The following is a 21,817-nucleotide window of genomic DNA, read 5'->3' on the forward strand; positions in this document are numbered from 1 at the left end:
GATCTCTGCTTGTGTCATCTTGAAAGTCATCTAATGCTGTTTTATGGTTTTCTTTAGGATATTGTCTGTTTTAAATTTCTGTCTTTTCTGCACCATTAACTCTGCTTTCACAGTAGGTTGTTCAGTTCACTCTCCTACTTCTATAGTCTTTGTGATCCTGATATGTCTTATTAATGCACTTTATGACTTCATGCTACCCTGGAAGTCCCAGCTATGTACTTTATGATACCAAATGTTGGAATGTGGAGAAGAGAACCTAAGCTTTGGACTCATACCTTCTAGCAGAGTTCAGGAAGTAAATGGGGATGGAGAACCTCAAGGCAAAGGCCTACTGTTGTTATAATATGTGTTTTACCTCTTCTCTTTTACATCACACGAAGTGGCTTGGTTCATGGGTACAACCCATGGCCTCTGTCCCAACCACAGGTATTTCCAAAATCTTCTGTGGGTTGTAAGTATCTAGTGCCTGATGCAGAATGAGCATTGGGAGGACGCACTCAGAGGCTGACCTCTGTGCATGTTTTTGATGACATCCCTCCCTATCCTGGCTGGGTTTCAGTCTTTAAAGGTGCCTGATAACACTTTTAGCAATCCTGGACTGGCATGACTGCTTGCTCTGTGGTAGAATGGGACTAGCAGTATTCAGGCACTAAGGGGCAGAGAAATAGTCACAACTACCAAGCTCTTATCTTCTGCTCCTGATACCTAGCTGTTTTTTATTTGAGCCATTATGACCATAGTACATTGGAACCTATCTTACTTCTATCTTCCCTGAGGATTTTCACCCTAGCATGTGACTTGCATGTTAATGACTGCTTTGTGTAAATATTTTTGAAGTCTGTTGAGAGTTTAATATGTTTGTGCATTCTCTTAGTTTTATGATCTATAAAGAAAAACTTTTCTTATTTTCCAGGGAAAATGACAAAAGAAGAAAGATTAACATTATTTGTGGGTTTTTTTTTTTCTGAACACACACATGCATGCACACACACAATCCTATTACCCTCACTGTTATATGGGCAATTGCACTCTTAGCTTAAGTTGTAAACTTCAAGTGTTTTGCTCTAAGAATATCACTAATAACTTCTGCTATGGTCAAATGGAATCCCTAGACCATTTTCTTTTGAAATATTACAAATAGGGGGGCGGAACAAGATGGCGGAGGAGTAGGAGACCTGGATTTCATCTCCTCTCAGGAATTCAGCTGGATAGGGATCAAGCCATTCTGAACACCTACAAACTCAACAGGAGATCAAAGAAAAGAATAGCAACAACTCTCTCATCAGAAAAGCGACCACTTTCTGGAAGGTAGGACGTGCGGAGAAGTGAATCCGAGGTGATATTCGGGAGGATAGATGACCGGGGCCGGGGGCGGGCTCCATCAGCCACTTCTGGCAAGTGATAGAACCACAGAGCACAAAATCGGAACTTTTAAAAGTCTGCTCCGCTGAGGGACGTCACTCCGGTGGCTAAGCGGGGGGTGGAACCCTCGCGGGACAGTGTGGTCTCAGGACCCTCGGGGTCACAGGAAGACCGGGGGTGCCTGAGTGTGGCAGAGCTCCCAGGTATCGGAGCAGGGAAGCCGGCTGCAGAGGCGGAGCCCAGGCGCGGGCTCTCAGCTCGGGGTTGCCATAAACCGTGATCCGCGGCACAGTCGGGCCACTGCTCCTCCAGCAGGGACCCAACAAGCGGCAGATCCGGGGAGACTCACCTTCCTCCCCCGGGAGGAGCCGCGCGGGAGTGCACCGCAGGGATCTGCTGGGTTTGGAGACTCCACACGGGGTCGGGCGCCGGAGATAAAAACGCGCGGTCACAGGCCGGGTGAGCACAGAGTGAGGCCGGAGACTGGGGAGACAGGAGTGACTGACGGCTTTTCTCTGGGGGCTCACTGAGGAGCGGGGCCCCGAGTTCTCGGCTCCTCCGGGGTGGAGATTGGGAGGCCGCCATTTTTACTCTCTGCCTCCAAAGCTGTACGGAAAGCTTGCAGGGAACAAAAGCCCCGGAGAGCAAACCCGAGCAGATTACTTAGCCGGGAGGGGGCAAGGGCGGGGCAATTCCACCTCTGGCAAAGACATTTGGAAACCACGGCAACAGGCCCCTCCCCAGAAGATCAGGGAGAACAGCCAGCCAAGACCAAGTTTACTGATCAATGAGAACGGCAGAACTCCAGCGCTAGGGGAATACTGCACATAGAATTCATGGCTTTTTTACCATGATTCTTTAGTCTTTCAAAGTTAAGTTTTTTTTAACTGTCTTTTTTTTTTTTGAATTTTTCTTTTTCCCTTTTTCAACCAACATCTTATCAATCCCTTTTTTTAAAAAAACATTTCTATTTTTCATTTTTAGAGTCATATTCTATCCCTTCATAGTAGTTACCCGTATTTTTGGCATATATATATAAGTTGTTCTCTCTTTAAAATTTTGAGATAGTTTCTTCTAACAGATTAAAATATACCCTAAATCTCTAGTATATGGTTTTTTCTACTCCCCTGCCTGATCACATTCTCTCCCTTTTCTTTTCCTTGTTTCTTTTTTTAAATTCTCTTCTTTCTTTTTTCAAACAACTTCTTATCAATTCCTTTTATAAAATTTTTTATAATTTCCATCTTTACAGTCATATTCCATCCCTTCATCATATCAACCCTTATTTTTGTACATATATAAGTTTTTCTTTCTTTAAAATTTTGGGAGGCACTTTCTTCTAAAAGACCAAAATACACCCCAAATCTAGTGTGTGGCACTGCTCTATATACCAGCCTGATCATATTTGATTACATTCTGGGTTTTTTTGTTGTTGTTGTTTTGTTTTGTTTGTTTTTGTTTGTTTTTATCTTTTTCTTTTTCTTTTTTTTTCTTTTCCTTTTTTCTCTCTTTCCGTTTCTTTTTCCACTGCTTCAGGTCTTTTCTGATTTGTTTAGAGTATATTTTCTGGGGACGTGGTTACTCTGCTAGCATTTTGTTCTCTCATTAATCTATTCTCCTCTGCACAAAATGACAAGACGGAAAAAATCACCTCAACAAAAAGAACAAGAGGTAGTACTGACTGCCAGGGATCTACTTAATACAGACATTAGTACGATGTCAGATCTAGGGTTCAGAATCATCACTTTAAAGATACTAGCTGGGCTTGAAAAAAATATGGAAGTTATTAGAGAAACCCTTTCTGGAGAAGTCAAAGAGCTAAAATCTAACCAAGTAGAATCAAAAAGGCTATTAATGAGGTGCAATCAAAAATGGGGGCACTAACTGCTAGGATAAATGAGGCAGAAGAGAAAAGCAGTAAAATAGAAGACCAAATGATGGAAAATAAAGAAGCTGAGAAAAAGAGAGATAAACAACTACTGGATCACGAGGGCAGAATTCGAGAGATAAGCGATACCATAAGACGAAACAACATTAGAATAATTGGGATCCCAGAAGAAGAAGAAAGAGAGAGAGGGGCAAAAGGTATAATGGAACAAATTATAGCAGAGAACTTCCCTAATTTGGGGAAGGAAACAGGCATCAAAATCCAGGAAGCACAGAGAACCCCTCTCAAAATCAATAAAAATAGGTCAACACCCCAACATCTAATAGTAAAACTTACGGGTCTCATAGACAAAGAAAATCCTGAGAGCAGCTCGGGAGAAGAGATCTGTAACCTACAATGGTAGAAACATTAGATTGGCAACAGACCTATCCACAGAGACCTGGCAGGCCAGAAAGGACTGGCAGGATATATTCAGAGCACTAAATGAGAAAAATATGTAGCCAAGAATACTATATCCAGCTAGGCTGTCATTAAAAATTGAAGGAGAGATAAAAAGCTTCCAGGACAAACAAAAACTAAAGGAATTTGCAAACACAAAACCAGCCCTACAAGAAATATTGAAAGGGGTCCTCTAAGCAAAGAGAGACCCTAAAAGCCACATAGACCAGAAAGGAACACAGACAATATACAGTAACAGTCACCTTACAGGCAATACAATGGCACTAAATTCCTATCTTTCAATAGTTACCCTGAATGTAAATGGGCTAAATGCCCCAATCAAAAGACACAGGCTATCAGACTGGATTAAAAAACAAGACCCATCGATATGCTGTCTGCAAGAGACTCATTTTAGAACCAAAGACACCCACGGATTGAAAGTGATGGGGTGGAAAACCATTTACCATGCTAATGGACACCAAAAGAAAGCTGGGGTGCCAATCCTTATATCAGACAAATTAGATTTTAAACCAAAGACTGTAATAAGAGATGAGGAAGGACATTATATCCTACTTAAAGGGTCTATCCAACAAGAAGATCTAACAACTGTAAATATCTATGCCCCTAACATGGGAGCAGCCAATTATATAAGGCAATTAATAACAAAAGCAAAGAAACACATCGACAACAATACAATAATAGTGGGGGACTTTAACACCCCCCCTCACTGAAATGGACAGATAGTCTAAGCAAAAGATCAACAAGGAAATAAAGACTTTAAATGACACACTGGACCAAATGGACTTCACAGACATATTCAGAACATTCCATCCCAAACCAACAGAATACACATTCTTCTCGAGTCCCCATGGAACATTCTCCAGAATAGATCACATCCTAGGTCATAAAGCAGGTCTCAACTGGTACCAAAAGATTGGGATCATTCCCTGCCCATTTTCAGACCACAATGCTTTGAAACTAGAACTCAATCACAAGAGGAAAGTCAGAAAGAACTCAAATACATGGAGGCTAAAGAGCATCCTACTGAAGAATGAATGGGTCAACCAGGAAATTAAAGAAGAATTAAAAAAATACATGGAAACCAATGAAAATGAAAACACAACTATTCAAAATCTTTGGGATGCAGCAAAGGCAGTCCTAAGAGGAAAGTATATAGCAATGCAAGCCTTTCTCAAGAAACAAGAAAGGTCTCAAGTACACAACCTAACCCTCCACCTAAAGGAGCTGGAGAAAGAACAGCAAATAAAGCCTAAACCCAGCAGGAGAAGAGAAATAATAAAGATCAGAGCAGAAATCAATGAAATAGAAACTAAAAGAACAGTAGAACAGATCAACGAAACTAGGAGCTGGTTATTTGAAAGAATTAACAAGATTGATAAACCCTTGGCCAGACTTATCAAAAAGAAAAGAGAAATGACCCAAATCAACAAAATCATGAATGAAAGAGGAGAGATCACAACCAACACCAAAGAAATACAAACAATTATAAGAACATATTATGAGCAACTCTATGCCAGCAAATTAGATAACCTGGAAGAAATGGATGCATTCCTAGAGATGTACCATCTAACAAAACTGACCCAGGAAGAAATAGAAAACCTGAACAGACCTATAAGCACAAAGGAAATTGAAGAAGTCACCAAAAATCTCCCAAAAAACAAAAGCCCAGGGCCAGAGGGCTTCCCAGGGGAATTCTACCAAACATTTAAAGAAGAATTAATACCTATTCTTCTGAAACTGTTCCAAAAAATAGAAATGGAAGGAAAACATCCAAACTCATTTTATGAGGCCAGCATTACCTTGATCCCAAAACCAAAGACCCCATCAAAAAGGAGAATTACAGACCAATATCCCTGATGAACATGGATGCAAAAATTCTCACCAAAATATTAGCCAATAGGATCCAACAGTACATTAAAAGGATTATTCACCATGACCAAGTGGGATTTATTCCTGGGCTGCAAGTTTGGTTCAACATCCGCAAATCAATCAATGTGATACAATACATTAACAAAAGAAAGAACAAGAACCATATGATCCTCTCAATAGATGCAGAAAAAGCATTTGACAAAGTACAGCATCCTTTCTTGACCAAAACTCTTCAGAGTATAGGGATAGAGGGTACATACCTCAATATCATAAAAGCCATCTATGAAAAACCTACAGCGAATATCATTCTCAATGCGGAAAAACTGAGAGCTTTCCCCCTAAGGTCAGGAATGCGGCAGGGATGTCCACTATCACCATTGCTATTCAACATAGTATTGGAAGTCCTAGCCACAACAATGAGACAACAAAAAGAAATAAAAGGCATCCAAATCGGCAAAGAAGAAGTCAAACTCTCACTGTTTGCAGATGATATGATCCTTTATGTGGAAAACCCCAAAGACTCCACCCCAAAACTGCTAGAACTCATACAGGAATTCAGTAAAGTGGCAGGATATAAAATCAATGCACAGAAATCAATGGCATTCCTATACACCAACAACAAGACAGAAGAAAGAGAAATTAAGGAATCAATCCCATTTACAATTTCACCCAAAACCATAAGATACCTAGGAATAAATCTAACCAAAGAGGCAAAGGATCTGTACTCAGAAAACTATAAAATACTCATGAAAGAAATTGAGGAAGACACAAAGAAATGGAAAAACGTTCCATGCTCATGGATTGGAAGAACAAATATTGTGAAGATGTCAATGCTACCTAGAGCAATCTACACATTCAATGCAATCCCCATCAAAATACCATCCACTTTTTTCAAAGAAATGGAACAAATAATCCTAAAATTTATATGGAACCAGAAAAGACCCTGTATAGCCAGAGGAATGTTGAAAAAGAAGGGCAAAGCTGGCGGCATCACAATTCTGGACTTCCAGCTCTATTACAATGCTGTCATCATCAAGACAGCATGGTACTGGCACAAAAACAGACACATAGATCAATGGAACAGAATAGAGAGCCCAGAAATGGACCCTCAACTCTGTGGTCAACTCATCATTGACAAAGCAGGAAAGAATGTCCAATGGAAAAAAGACCGTCTCTTCAACAAATGGTGTTGGGAAATTTGGATAGCCACATGCAGAAGAATGAAACTGGACCATTTCCTTACACCACACACAAAAATAGACTCCAAATGGTTGAAAGACCTCAATGTGAGACAGGAGTCCATCAAAATCCTAAAGGACAACACAGGCAGCAACCTCTTTGACCTTAGCCGAAGCAACTTCTTCCTAGAAACATCGCCAAAGGCAAGGGAAGCAAGGGCAAGAATGAACTATTGGGACTTCATCAAGATAAAAAGCTTTTGCAAAGCAAAGGAAACAGTCAACAAAACCAAAAGACAACCGACAGAATGGGAGAAGATATTTGCAAATGACATATCAGATAAAGGGCTAGTATCCAAAATCTATAAAGAACTCATCAAACTCAACACCCAAAGAACAAAGAATCCAATCAAGAAATGGGCAGAAGACATGAACAGACTTTTTTCCAAAGAAGACATCCAAATGGCCAACAGACACATGAAAAAGTGCTCAATATCGCTCGGCATCAGGGAAATCCAAATCAAAACCTCAATGAGATACCACCTCACACCAGTCAGAATGGCTAAAATTAACAAGTCAGGAAACGACAGATGTTGGCGGGGATGCGGAGAAAGGGGCACCCTCCTACACTGTTGGTGGGAATGCAAGCTGGTGCAGCCACTCTGGAAAACAGTATGGAGGTTCCTCAAAAGTTGAAAATAGAGCTAACATATGATCCAGCAATTGCACTACTAGGTATTTACCCCAAAGATACAAAAGTAGGGATCCAAAAGGGTACGTGCACCCCAATGTTTATAGCAGCAATGTCCACAGTAGCCAAACTGTGGAAAGAGCCAAGATGTCCATCAACAGATGAATGGATAAAGAAGAGGTGGTATATATACACAATGGAATATTATGCAGCCATCAAAAGGAATGAGATCTTGCCATTTGCAACGACGTGGATGGAACTGGAGGTTATTTCGCTTATGTTGAGCGAAATAAGTCAAAAAGAGAAAGACATGTATCATATGACCTCACTGATATGAGGAATTCTTAATCGCAGGAAACAAACTGAGGGTTGCTGGAGTGGGGGGTGGGGTGGGAGGGATGGGCTGACTGGGTGATAGACACTGGGGAGGGTATGTGCTCTGGTAAGCGCTGTGAATTGTGCAAGACTGTTGAATCTCAGATCTCTACCTCTGAAACAAATAATGCAATATATGTTAAGAAAAAAAAAGAAGAAGGTAGCAGGAGGGGAAGAATGAAGCAGGGGAAATCGGAGGGGTAGACGAACCATGAGAGATGATGGACTCTGAAAAACAAACTGAGGGTTCTAGAGGGGAGGAGGGTGGGAGGATGGGTTAGCCTGATAATGGGTATTGAGGAGGGCACATTCTGCATGGAGCACTGGGTGTTATGCACAAACAATGAATCATGGAACACTACATCTAAAACTAATGATGTAATGTATGGGGATTAACATAAGAATAAAAAAAAAAGAAATATTACAAATAACGTTGTCCAATTTAAATTAAGGCCTATATATTTAATATCTTTAATTATTTTTGAACTACCTAACTATAATTGTTAATTTAATTTTTAATGGGCATTTCAGGTATTTAATCAAGATTTCCATTATTTTTAATATACAGTATAAAGTCTTCATTCTATATCCTTAAAATGCCTTTTGAAATTTGTTGTCTCTGGGGCGCCTGGGTGGCTCAGATGGTTAAGCGTCTGCCTTTGGCTCAGGTCATGATCCCAGGGTCCTGGGATCGAGTCCCGCATCAGGCTCCCTGCTCCTTAGGAGCCTGCTTCTACCTCTGCCTCTCTCTCTCTCTCTCTGTCTCTCCTGAATAAACAAATAAAATTAAAAAAAAAATTAAAAAAGAAATTTGTTGTCTCTGAATAATCAAGAAAGTTTTGTTATCAAAGGAAAATATATCTGATTTATTATAAAAATCAACATAAGTGGGGAATAAGATACCCTAAAATAGCATTTAGCTGACTGGGATACCACTGTTGTTTTGAACCCAGCATAGTTAAGGTTTTGAATTTTTTCAACTTCTGAAAAGCTTTATATGCATGTATACTGAATTTTAAATTATACCCCTGCATGTGTTTTAAGGGTACTCCATTTTAATATGCAAAATATATCCTATCATAACTTTTGAAAACATGTTTATGTTCATGGAAATTATACTAGCACATTTCTTACCAAAAAAAAAAACAAAAAACAAAAACAAAACAGCAGATCTTTTTCTTGGATTTACAAATAACCATTGTTGGTGACTTTGTTATGATTTTTCCCAATTAACTTAAATAGTATAAATAGGTGGAGCTGAAAAGAAAATTTACCCCTCACATACTTAGAAACACATTTATTACATCTTGTGGATACCGCTTAGTTGTAACTGTTCTCTCAATGGGAGGGAAAATTAAAAAAAAAAAAGAATTATCTTCTCTCAGAGAGATGTGTTAAATGAAATGTGCTAAGAGATGTGGTAAAGAATGTGAAAGATTAAAAATAATGCTGGGCTGTTAGTGTTTTCTTCCTACTTTTGTTTGCTTTTCCTGAATTATGCTTGATATTATTTGGGTATCAAGTTTTCTTATGGGTTGCACTGAAGTCAAAATATATTTTACACAAATAAAAGAAAACATGGGGAAAAGGCCGTGAAAACATGGCTCAGGGATAATATCCAAAGCTTATTTGTTTGTGAGATTTGGGGGCTTTGTAATTTAAAAAGCTCCTCGTGATGTATTAATTAACTGAAAACAGGAACGTATCGTGTCCAAACAGTGCATATATTGCGAGGGTGCCATGTGCTAGGAGGGCCTAAGTAGGCAATTGTGTTGTGAAACCACAATGAAAAGACTTAGGCAGAAAACAGCTTTCTGAAAATTGCACCTTTTGATGTGTTGGTGACATGAAATTGATGGAGTTAGGTGGAATAATGACTTTAAACATTAATCCTTCCTTTCCTCCGTCAGGCAGGATCTTGAGGTGCTCATTAGATCTCATATGGAAAGAGGATTTAGCAAATTCCTTTTTTTTTTTTACCTTTCACAAAAGTGCTAAGTATTTTTGATATACATGATTACTCTGCTTGGGAGTTATCCAGAGTTGGTAAATCTGGGAAGAAGCTGATCAGAATCACACTGCTTGATGCCAGGAGAATCTATACTGTGAGGTGCTGTATGGTGCATGGTACACACGAATTTAGCTCTGACTGAGCCTATGGTATTAATTTAATCTCAAAAACAAGGCTTTTATGTTTGATCCACGGCATTCTCTTCACTACCTTGCAGCCAAAAGCTTTCTTTTATAATGGCTGTGATTCTAGGCTCCTGGGGTGCTTCTGATGTCATGGCTTTTAGAGAAACACCACCATCAATGGTGTAATGCAGAGAAGTACAAAGACAATGCCTTCAATTTGTGTACATAAACTAGTAGTTGCCACGAGTTTTCAGATCAGCTTTAAGGAAAATTGGTATTTGTTTACTGATAGTGTTTTCTCAGGGAATTCAATTTTCTTTTCCATTTGCAGCATTCATGGGAAAGGTGTGTATATGCCAATGATGTCTCCTATCTAATAAGGATTGCATAGCTGTTAAGTGAGTCAACATACCATCAAAGCCTCTATAATGAACAACTGCATGGTTGAGCCTCATGACTTTCCTTATACTATGGTTTTAACTAACATTATAATAGATGTTTGAATATGAAAACCACTTTGTGTGTGTGTGTGTGTCTGTGTGTGTGTGTTTCTGTGTGTGTGTGTGTATGATTTCACTGATGCATGATTATCTAATAAAAAGGGTCATCATGCTGTACCATCTAACATCTTAAGATAAATATAGCCAAACCAGGAGCTGATTTAGTGTTAGAATGTATGAAACTAGGTGAAAAGAAAGGCTTTAAAAAGCTGGCTATCAAAATTAAAAAATCCAAAGGTTTTATCTGGGACTAATTTTTAGATTGCTATCTGTGCTTCCACAGCAGTAGTAAAATTTTCCTTTTCTCAGACCTTGAAAGTGACCCTCCCCAGACAGAGTTTGGGAATGGAAGTTTCTGGAGTAATCTTTCTGTGAAGAAATGGCCTATCTGACCTAATTGTGGAGTTTTTCTCTTTTTTTTCTCTCTCTCTTTTCTACCACTTGGAGAAAAGCTGCGTGGGAAGCAAAAACTCCTCTTCTCACTATGTTTTGCACATTGTCAGAATTTATTAACACAGTATTTTCAAAAGAATGACAGGGTTATTAGACATTTCATGGCAGAAACTCAAAAACAATTCTGCATCCTGTTTGGTCAAAACCTGTAAAGTTTTCAAGAACCACAGAAGCAAAAGTGGTCTTCCAATGCATGTGTTAAAGGCAGATCTGCCAAGATGATAGAACTTGAGATTGAAAGAGAAAAACAGAAGTCAAATGTATAAAGTCAAATTATGCATTAGCATGTGTGGGTAGATGCTATTATAATTTACAATAAACAAAGGTTCACAAAAATACACGATTACCTTCATTTAGAGGGCCTAACCTATGGACACCGAATATGGAACATGATCTGGGTTTATACCATGCCAGAAAAATCAGTTAAATATTTTAAAAATAATACAAATAAATTTTGAAAATGCAGTCAGTAAATTGAAAGATTTTTTTTTTCCTTTGGTAGGTAAAAAAACTTGTCTCACCTCTTTTTTTCTAATTTGGACTAATAGTTCCATTGAATCAATTTGATTAATATGTATATTGCTCAACAATATGAATACAAAATAGAATCATTTTTGGCCCACTGATAGCTAAAGAGTCTTTGTAATCTCAACAGAAGCTATTGTGTTTCTTCATCTAAAAGACTATAGCTAAAGTTTTACAGTTCAGTTTTCTTTTTACCAGATTGCTATGAGCTCCCAGTGAAACTTCTTTTATCTTCTATTATCTGGTTTCAAATATGTTGCTTTAAAAATGTCTATGGAAAAATTAATCTGAAGAAAAATAAAATAAGTTAAAATAAACAAAATACAGGTAGCTGTTCAGCTTGATGAGGAAAGGAGGAAATACTTTGTTATGTAGATCTGTATTTATATGCATATATGCAGGTATTAATTAATTCATCAAACATATAGTAAGTACTTATTTGTCTTGACCCCAAATTCTAGACACTGACAGATACCAGAATGCAAAAATAAATATGACTTGGTCTCTCTCATCAGGGAATATGAAGCAAACAGAAGGAGAAAGATAGAAAAGAAATCGGGGGAAAGAAGTCCTAACTGTATGACATATAAGCCCAAGCACATTAAAGTGAGGTACAAGGAAGGTAGTGAGCAGATTCACCAGGGCAGCTAAGGGGTAGAGCTTGTCAGAGACACTTCAGTGATGGGGTATTTTGTTTGATTTTGAGTTGAATTCTATGGAAGTGTATGACAGGCCAAGAAAAGGCCACACTAGAGAAAGTCAAGTTAGTTTTACAATCATGGTCCATAGCAAAAAGATATACTTGCAACTAATGGTAGGATGAGACAATAAGAGAAATATAGAGGTAAGTTCTTAATATAGAATGATCGTTAGCTTATGTCTGCACCAAGACAAATCATGTGACAAAATTATGAAATAATTGATTTTCTTTTGTTATCTAAACTATTGCTCTCCTGGTTATACTCACGATTTATACCAGGAACCCAGAATTTCATGCTACCAACAGTGTTGTACTCTGTCAGTCCCCTTTAGAATTGCTTGTGCTTGGTTCTCACTCCATCTGATCTCTTCTACTTTGTGCTCCATTGCTTCTCACTTAGTGGTTGATGAAAAGCAATCTGATAAGCTAATTCTTACTAAGGTTTAATTACTTAACAGCTTGATTATTAAATCTCTAAGGGTATTTGGATTTTGAATTGAGGACTATTGGATGTTGTCTTAATTCAATACAATTAACGAGTGGGTTTTTAGCAAAGGAAGACATTTTGTTGGGGCAACAGAGAGTATTCCAGAAATACTTCGTATTTTTGAGGGATAGCAAGTTCCAGGAGAAAAAGTATTATATTTGGAGTTAAAATCCCATACATGCCACTATCTAAATTGTTAAGTTGGCAAATCACTTTGCCTTTGAGTTTCAGTTTTCTCAACTTTCTAATAGAAATGATAATAGTTACGCTGCCAACAATGGTAGGATCAAATGAGAAGTAGGAAGTTTTTTATGAGATATAAATACACATTATTATTGCCTCATTCAGAAAAAAAATAGATTTACCTACATTAAAATCATTTTTTATTTGTAAGGTTTTCTTAATTCAATCAAGTCCCTATAAGGACAGCTACTAAAGAGATGGCTGGATTGGTAACTAATGAAGTTTATCTTGTGTACAGATATATGAGCTTCCTAAATATACCATTTGTATCTTAAAGCTTTTTTTATAAAAACATCAACAAAACATGGAAAGAGGAACCCGTGAATAAGAACGAATTGAGAAATAAAAATACAGTATGGTTGTAAAGATGGTTCTAGGAAGAATAAAGATGCAAATGAATTAATAATTATAAAAACACAAAAGGAAAGTGAATTTAAGTTGTTTACAGAATCAAAAGACATGGGTAGATGTAGATATATTAGCATATATGGTATAAGTAGTTTATAATAAGAAGAAAGGTAATTATTTAAAATCCTATTGTCAAGGTGGGACAAAAGGATACAGCATTAACGCACTATTATAGGTAGAATAAAGTGATACAATCTACCAGGCAATTTGAGAGTACTTATCAAAATTTAACATGCATGCATGACACAATTGTTTTTTGGGTTGTAGTTTCTTTTTTTTTCCTCGTTAAACTTTTGTTTCACTGGGTCTCAAAATTCTGCGACAGATTTTTGGTCAAGTTGTTTCCACTAAAAAGTACAGATTTTTTTTTTAATTTTGAAAAATATTTATCCATTTATTCTAGAGGTAGAGAGGGTGTGAGCGTGCGCACACGAGCAGGAGGGGCAGAGGGAGAGAGAATCCCAAGCAGACTTCACACTGAGCATGGAGCCCAACACAGAGCTCATGACCCTGAGATCACGACCCAAGCCAAAGCCAAGAGTCACTCAACCAGCTGCATCACCCAGGGACCCCTAAAAAGTATGGATATTAAAAACTAATAACCTAATACTTCCACACACCCACAAAAAACAATGGTCCACAAAACATTCTCCTTTCCTTTTGAAGGTTTTACAATACATTATTAACCAGTCTTTTTACTATTAAATTTAAACGATTGACACAAACAGTTCCAAGACCATTCTTCTACCACTGATTAAGACTGGGGTGGCAGGTATTGAGAGAAGATTCATTTAACCTTCTGAGCTTTCTGGACAGACTTGGTGACCTTGCCAGCTCCAGCTGCCATCTTGTCTATTTCTCTGATGACAACCACAGCAAACATCTGTCTCAGGTCACAAACAGGTAAATGGCCCAGAGGAGGATAGTCAGAGAAGCTCTCAACACACATAGGCTTGGCAAGAACCATATCGATGATGGCAGCAACACCAGATTTCAAGGACTTAGGGCCATCTTCCAGCTTTTTTCCAGAACGACCATCAATCTTCTTCAGTTCAGCAAACTTACAACCAATATGAGTTGTGTGACTGCTCAGCACAAGTGCACATCCAGCACTGATTTGGCCTGGATGGTTCAGGATACTCACCTGAGCCATGAAGCCAGCTGCTTCCATTGGTGGGTCATTTTTGCTATCACCAGCCACATTGCCACAATGGACATCTTTGTCAGATATGTCCTTGACATTGAAGCCCACACTGTCCCAGGGAGGGCCTCACTCAAAGCTGCATGGTGCATTTCAACAGACTTTTTACTTCAGTTGTAACATCTACTAAGCCAAGGTGACTAGCATGCCAGGTTTAAGAACACCAGTCTCCGCTCAGCCCAGGGTGACAATACCGATACCACCAATTTTGTAGACATCATGGAGGGGCAGATGCAAAGGCTTGTCAGTTGGATGAGTTGGTGGCAGAAAGCAATCCAGAGCTTCAAGCAGCTTGGTTCCACTGGCATTGCTATCTTTATGGGTGACTTTCCAGCCCTTGAGCAAAGGCATGTTAGCACATGGCTCCAGGATGTTGTCACCATTCCAACCAGAAATTGACACAAATACTATGTCGGGGTTGTAGCCAACCTTCTTAATATAAGTGCTGACTTCTTTAATGATTTCCTCATATCTCTTCTGGCTGTAGGGTGGCTCAGTGGAATCCATTTTGTTAACGCCAACAATTAGTTGTTTTACATGCTCCTGGGTCTGCCCGTTCTTGCAGATACCTACTTCAAATTCACCACCACCAGCAGCAACAATCAGGACAGCACAGTTAGCCTGAGGTGTGCCTATAATCATGTTTTTATAAAGTCTCTGTGTCCTGGGGCATTAATGATGGTCAGGTAATACTTGCTGGTCTCGAATTTCCACAGGGAGTTTTCAATGGTGATACCATGTTCATGTTCAGTTTCAGTTTATCCAAGACCCAGGCATACTTGAAGGAGCTCATTCCCATCTCAGCAGCCCCCTTCTCAAATTTTGCCATAGTTCTTTTGTTGAGCCCACCATATTTGTAGCCCAGATGACCAGTAGTGGTCGACTTGCCTGAATCTATGTGTCCAATGACAACAATTGATATGAGTCTTTTCCTTTCCCATTTGGTTTAGGTTTAGTGGTGGTTTTCATGACTCCTGTGTGCTGGCAGCAAACCAGCTGCAAAAAGAAAGCTGCTTGTTTGTTTGTTTTTTTATAAGTATGTGAGCACACAGGGCAGCTTGGTTTTTTTAACAGTGATTATTTAGAGACAAATGTATCTGTAGAGAAATGTTTGAAACAATCTCAAAACTGAAAAGGAGAGAATGTGACAGATAAAGTGCTGGTAATAGAGCAGCTACCTCAAAAGGAGCTCATGGTTTCCAGGAAGAGAAACACTGCTTGTGAGCGCACTGAAAGGGTACGCAACTGGAGAGTTTCCATAAATGACATCTTGGAAATCATGGAAAATGTGAGATAAAACAAGAGAAAACTGGGTAAATGCTCCCACTTACATAAAGGGGGATATGTGGATTCTAGATTCAATAAGCATGAGTAGGAGGGCTCTCCCACAAAATTATATCATGAATTTTCAGATATGTATGTTGCTGATGTTTGATATGTTACTAAGACATTTTTGTTTAGATTAATGTGATCTATTTTCTTGACAGATTTGTTAAACTGGTGGATCAAAGAAATGCTAAACACAGTTTATATTTTCCCTCAAGCAAGGCATTTGGCAACATCTCCAGTTCTCTGGGATCACTGAGGAGTAAGGACTTGACAATCACGTAGGATACACCTTTGGAATGTGAACATAGGACACCAAGACAGCATGATTGCCAGCAGAGTGGGCAGGATGTCAGCCACTGAGTGAAGAGAGGCCATGAGCTAACACCTACACTCTGAAATTGAACCTGAGTAGGAACCCAGGTTTGGAAATGTCCTGCCTATTCAATGATGGGTCAGTTGTTTAATCTCTCCAGGCCTCAATTTTTTTTCTTATGTAATTTGAGAATTAAAATATTGCCTACCTTATGGTTGTTGGGAGAATTCAAGGGGAGCTAAATGAAAATTTTTTAGTAAGATGACCAGAATCAAGTATTATGATATTAAAATGAACACATAGAAGTTGTAAGTAATTAGAAGCATTCAGGCCGAGTAGCGGAGTGCCTTTCTTATTCCACAGCAGTTGCAGCAGAAACAGAAAACATTTGAGTTACCATAATATCGTATCATATTCTAAGGAAGAAAGGAAGCCCTTCCCAAGAAGGATGATAAGCACAGGACATTCTCCTATCGGACTAAAGAAGATTGTAGCTGAGACACAAGCTATCGGATATCTGCAGAAACTTTCCTTTTTCTCTAAGAGGCTTGTGTAGGACTTCTCAGTTTTCCCACTTAACATTTTCTTCAAGTACACTTAAAATAAATCTTCAATATCTAAGATAAATTCAGAATATGTGTTTCTTGTTTCCTAAAAGAGGCTAACATAATTACTAAATAAAAACTCAAAAAGAGGAGTTGTTCCAAACTAACAAAATAAATATAAAAGGGTTAAATGAATTGCTCCCACGTCTTTAGGCAGGGTCCTCAGCTTCTTGTGATTTTCTTATTGTTGCTAAAGATAAAATTAGGGCTATGGTGGGCGCCTGGGTGGCTCAGTTGGTTAAGCGACTGCCTTCGGCTCAGGTCATGATCCTGGAGTCCCAGGATCGAGTCCCGCATCGGGCTCCCTGCTCGGCAGGGAGTCTGCTTCTCCCTCTGCCCCTCCCCCCTCTCATGTGCTCTCTCTCATTCTCTCTCTCTGAAATAAATAAATAAAATCTTTAAAAAAAAATTAGGGCTATGGTGATTTTAAATAATTTAATCAAGATAAAATGCATAGTGCAGTCGTTGACTAATAATGAACAATCATGAAAATGTGGTTATCATTCTTATCAGATGAAGAAATGAGTAAACACCTAATATTTGGAACAGAAAGGAGTGCTTCATTTAAAAATCCTAAATATTGTACTCAACGGCAAGTGCCATTGAATGTGATCCAAGAGGATGAAAACACCATGAAATAGATCTTGGGATCTTTTATTGCATTAAATAGAACTATTGTGTTTTCATTAAGAGAAATAATTGTTTTACTTTATACAGTTAAGATATCATGTAGAAAATTTAGTTCTGGTAGTAATTCTTTAAGAAGGACTTGAACAAACTATAGAGATGGTAAAGAAGCTGGAGCAATTTATGACTTTTGATTTGGGAAAAGGAAATATCTAGAGGGAAAAAGAATGCTAACTCTTCTGATACCTAAAAAGTTTTCATGCTTGAAATGCATAATAGATTAGGATTAAGTGGAGAAAGTTATAGGAATCAGATTTTGAGCAAACATGCAGACAAATATTAAGTAGCTCTGTCTTGGGGCTCATGGGTGGCTCAGTTGGTTAAGCAACTGACTCTTGATTTTGGCTCAGGTCATGATCTCATGGTCCTGGGATAGGGCCCCAAGTCAGGTCATCTGCTCAGAGGGGAGTCAGCTTGCCTCCAGTTCTTTGTTCTTCCCCCTACTCTCACACACTCTCTCTCTCTCTGAAATAAAAAAATGAATCTTAAAAAAAAAAAAAAGTAGATCTGTCTGACAACTCAATGATGTTTTAGGGATTGGAATCTTCATTTTTGACCAGTTTTTAGTGATCTTTAAATTCAAACTAAATAAGGGAAGGGAGTACACAGCATGCTTGCTACGAGGTTCCCATCCTGGACCTAAGGCATATATTCTCAGCCAGCCACTCTTCCTTGCTGGACTATGGGTATCCTTTAATCTATAATCCTGATAGAATCCTTTAAATTGCATTTTAGACAGCCACCGCCAATCAATTGGTGTTCGATTTCTGTCCAAATGATCTGTAAAGTTCTATAAATTCTGATAGCTCATGATATTAATGTTTGAACCATATTTTATCACCTAGAATACAGGGCATTATGTCCTCCATTTACTTATATAAAAATGAAGGGAGTAAAATTTTCAACCAATATTGTAATGTCTATTTCTAACAATAAATGATTTTGAGATAGTTCTCAAATCTCAACAGAACCACCAGATGGTATGTTTTCTAGACAAGTCATATTTATAACAATGTATTTTTACATTTTGCAATACAACATAAAGCCTAATAATAAGATTTGAATTCTGCAAATACTAGACAAATCTGCAAGTATAACATTCTTCTCTCCTAGCGAACATCCTGTGAATTCATAAATATTTACATATTACAAGTTATAATTATGTAGCGCTGGGGAAAAGGGAAAATGTAACTGTATATTTATATCTATAAGAATATAAAAGAACATTCATAAATTACAAACATGCATTGTTCTAAGAAGAGTACCTACTGAGCTTTTGTATCTTAAGGCCAATACATAAGACAAGTTTCTACATCCCCCCCATCAGTGGAATAAAAAATTCTAATTGTAAGTTTGAATGACTATTGATTGCTTATTATAGTTTCTATTAATAGTCATAGATGATTATGTATGAGCACATCATTGTAGGTATTTGATAATGTAGAAGGGAAAGTTTGTATTGCTACAGGGATAATCTTCCTTAAGAAACTGACAAGCATGATTATAAAAAATACTGCAAAGTATGTATTTGCTTTAAAACAATTACCTAAAATAGTGCAGTTAAATGCTATCTTGTTCTTGTTTTTCATACCAGTCGGTATTCCACAGTAAATTTTATATCATAGATTCATCTGCACACTAATAAAGTTCTTCTAAATAAAACAGAATTTTTTATAAATCTGTTGTACATATGTTAGTTTTAAGTTATCCCAAAACTTTAAAAAATTGAAAACTAGGAACTGGTTCCTACACTTCTGCATTGTTTTCTACAGAAATTATCATTTACGTTCATTTTTTAAAATTTTCATACTCTCCTTTTCTTACTATTTTCACTACAAAATATTCCAACAATTTAATTACTTCATAACTATATTTTTATGCATATCTCTGCAGGTACATTTATATATTAGAGTAAATTCAGCTCTTAAATAGTCTCACCTCTGAGGTTGACAGTCCTTATGTAGCAGTGACCTCCAGTCATCTGATCAAATTTTGGGTTACTTACTAGCTATAATCAAATATATTCTCATCTCTTATTTGAACAAATCATACAGAAATTGAATACAATTTTTATGAACACTAGCAATATGTTCACTTCTCTGATAATTTTGACATTAAAATTCCATCTTAATAATCCCATCCTTCAGGCTTTGCAGACTCTTAAGGTATTAAAGCAAAAATTATCCTAAGCAGTTAGATTATAATGTATTTAAAGATTAGACATTTCATGTTGAATATTAACTGCTCCACTTCCCAGGAAAAGAAAACTATGCTGATTTTCTTCTATAATTTACACATTTCAAAGACCAGCCATCCAAGTTTCAAACTATATTGCAGGAAAACATTCTTAAAATGGACTTGAAATCTGCATAGAGTTTCAAAGGTATATGAAATGGCATATTAAGATACATTAGAAATATTTGCAATAATTAATTTTATTTCAAAATAACATACTGTAGAATTATTAGAAAATTATAGCAAATACTTCATAGACAGAAAAATAGTGAACTAAAGTGGTTAAATTCTCTACTGAGAAAAGTAAATACTCACCCTGTTAATGTCAGGTAATAGGTAAGATATTTATTGGGCATACTCTATATTATGTGGAATGAGAGAAATTAAAGACAAATGTGAACTAACAGATGAGAAAAGAACCTATTGTATTGTTTCTTAGGCTTAAAAAGATAATAAAATATCATCTAAATTTTTTTAACCTCTGGAAACTATGTATGTGACCTGTTCATAAGGATGGAAGCCTGTCTTACTTTGAATTTCTCTAAAGGACAAAATTTTGAGCCCATTCATACATTTCAAAAGAGGTAACTTAAACAAAAGTCAGAATCTTTTTTTTCCTAAACCTTGTCTTGTTTTTATGACCATGGTTCTTTAAGGTCTCATCCTTCAGTATCAGACCTTACTCATATACAATTTAAAGAAAGAAGGTGCTACAGACTGAATGTTGGTGCCTTCCCCCCAAATTAATATTCATACATTGAAACCTAATATCCAACGGGACCTGATGGTATTTGGACGTGGGCCTTCTGGGAGGTGACTAAGTCATGCGGGTGGAGCCCTCACAAATGGATTACTGATCTTATAAAAGAGACCCCAGAGCGCTCCTTTACCACTTCTACCATGTGAGGACATGGCTAGAAGGTGCCATCTACAAACCATGAAGTGGGTCCTCACCAGACACTGAATCTGCTACAGCCTCAATCTTGGACAGCCTCCAGAACATGAGAAATGTATTTCTTTTGTTTATAAATCATCCAATCTATGGTATTTGGTTATAGCAGCCTGAATAAACTAAGACAGAGGCTTGCAAAAATAATAAAGAACATGTTTCCAATAGCCCATGTTTCCTGCTTCTATCACTGCTGATCAAAGGAGAGAAACAAGAATGATAACTTGGATATAGAAATGGATAGAAACATCTACAACATATACCATTTTGCACAGTATATGTCAATGCCATTATCTTATTTTGTACCCATTAACAAATGACTTCTACTCACCAAGCTTTATTTCTTGTCCCCCGAAAAAAGATAAGATAATAATTCCTCATGTTTTGTCTTTTTTTTTTTTGCCTCTACATGTGTATGCATGCATGTGTGACAATTGAATAGTGCGAAATCCCATTTCATCTTGATTTGACTTTATTTCAACATCTAATTATATTGTTTTGGTTTGGGGTCCCCTAAAGGTAAATTCTAAAACTAGATTAGAGTGCAGGTTGTTTGTTTGGAAGGTCATAACAAGAAGCACCTGTATGACAAAGGTACCGAGAAAGCAGGAAGAAAGATATTTTAGTTTTAGTTTACTGTGTAGGAAACCACTCCAAAAGTAATGGCTTACTAACATTTATTATATCTCACAGTTCTGTGTGAGGTTGGTTGCTTGCTTTTTCAGTTGGTTTCACTTGGGACTTCTCATGGGTCATTACACTGGAGCTACATGAAGATGTTTGCTGTGGGTAACAACAGGTTGAATCCTATGGGGGGTAATTGGAATATGGATAGAACTACCTTAGATTTTCCTCACTTGAGAGGTGTATAACATATACCAATTCTTACTGGGCTTTGTGAAAGCAATGATTTTGCGGAAATAAAGTTCCTGGCACCTCAGGCCTGACACATAGGTAGGCAGAGTGCACAGCTCATGCCAGAGAAACCCCTGTTGAAAACAGTTGCAAGAGCTTTCAATAAGAAGTTGACAGAAGGCATGGGAATACAAAGTCCTAAGGGGTTAGGGAATAAATGTATATTTGTACAAGCTACAAATATAACAAAATGAACACTCAGACCAAGGAAAAAACTTTATCAGTTTTTTAAAAGTCCTGTTTTTTCTCTCCATTCATATTTCATCCCTATCCCAAATAGAATAGCCACGGATGCTAAATTTCATTTTA

At 37.6% G+C, this 21,817-nt stretch overlaps 1 pseudogene; it reads right to left on the minus strand.

Annotated features, from left to right (window-relative positions):
- Nucleotides 1-14,061: 14,061 nt before the first annotated feature.
- LOC110592334 lies at nt 14,062-15,416 on the minus strand (annotated as a pseudogene).
- Between the last annotated feature and the right edge of the window lie 6,401 nt (nt 15,417-21,817).

Source organism: Neomonachus schauinslandi, chromosome 3 (genome assembly GCF_002201575.2).
Source record: "Neomonachus schauinslandi chromosome 3, ASM220157v2, whole genome shotgun sequence".
In the NCBI taxonomy this organism is placed as follows: Eukaryota; Metazoa; Chordata; class Mammalia; order Carnivora; family Phocidae; genus Neomonachus; species Neomonachus schauinslandi.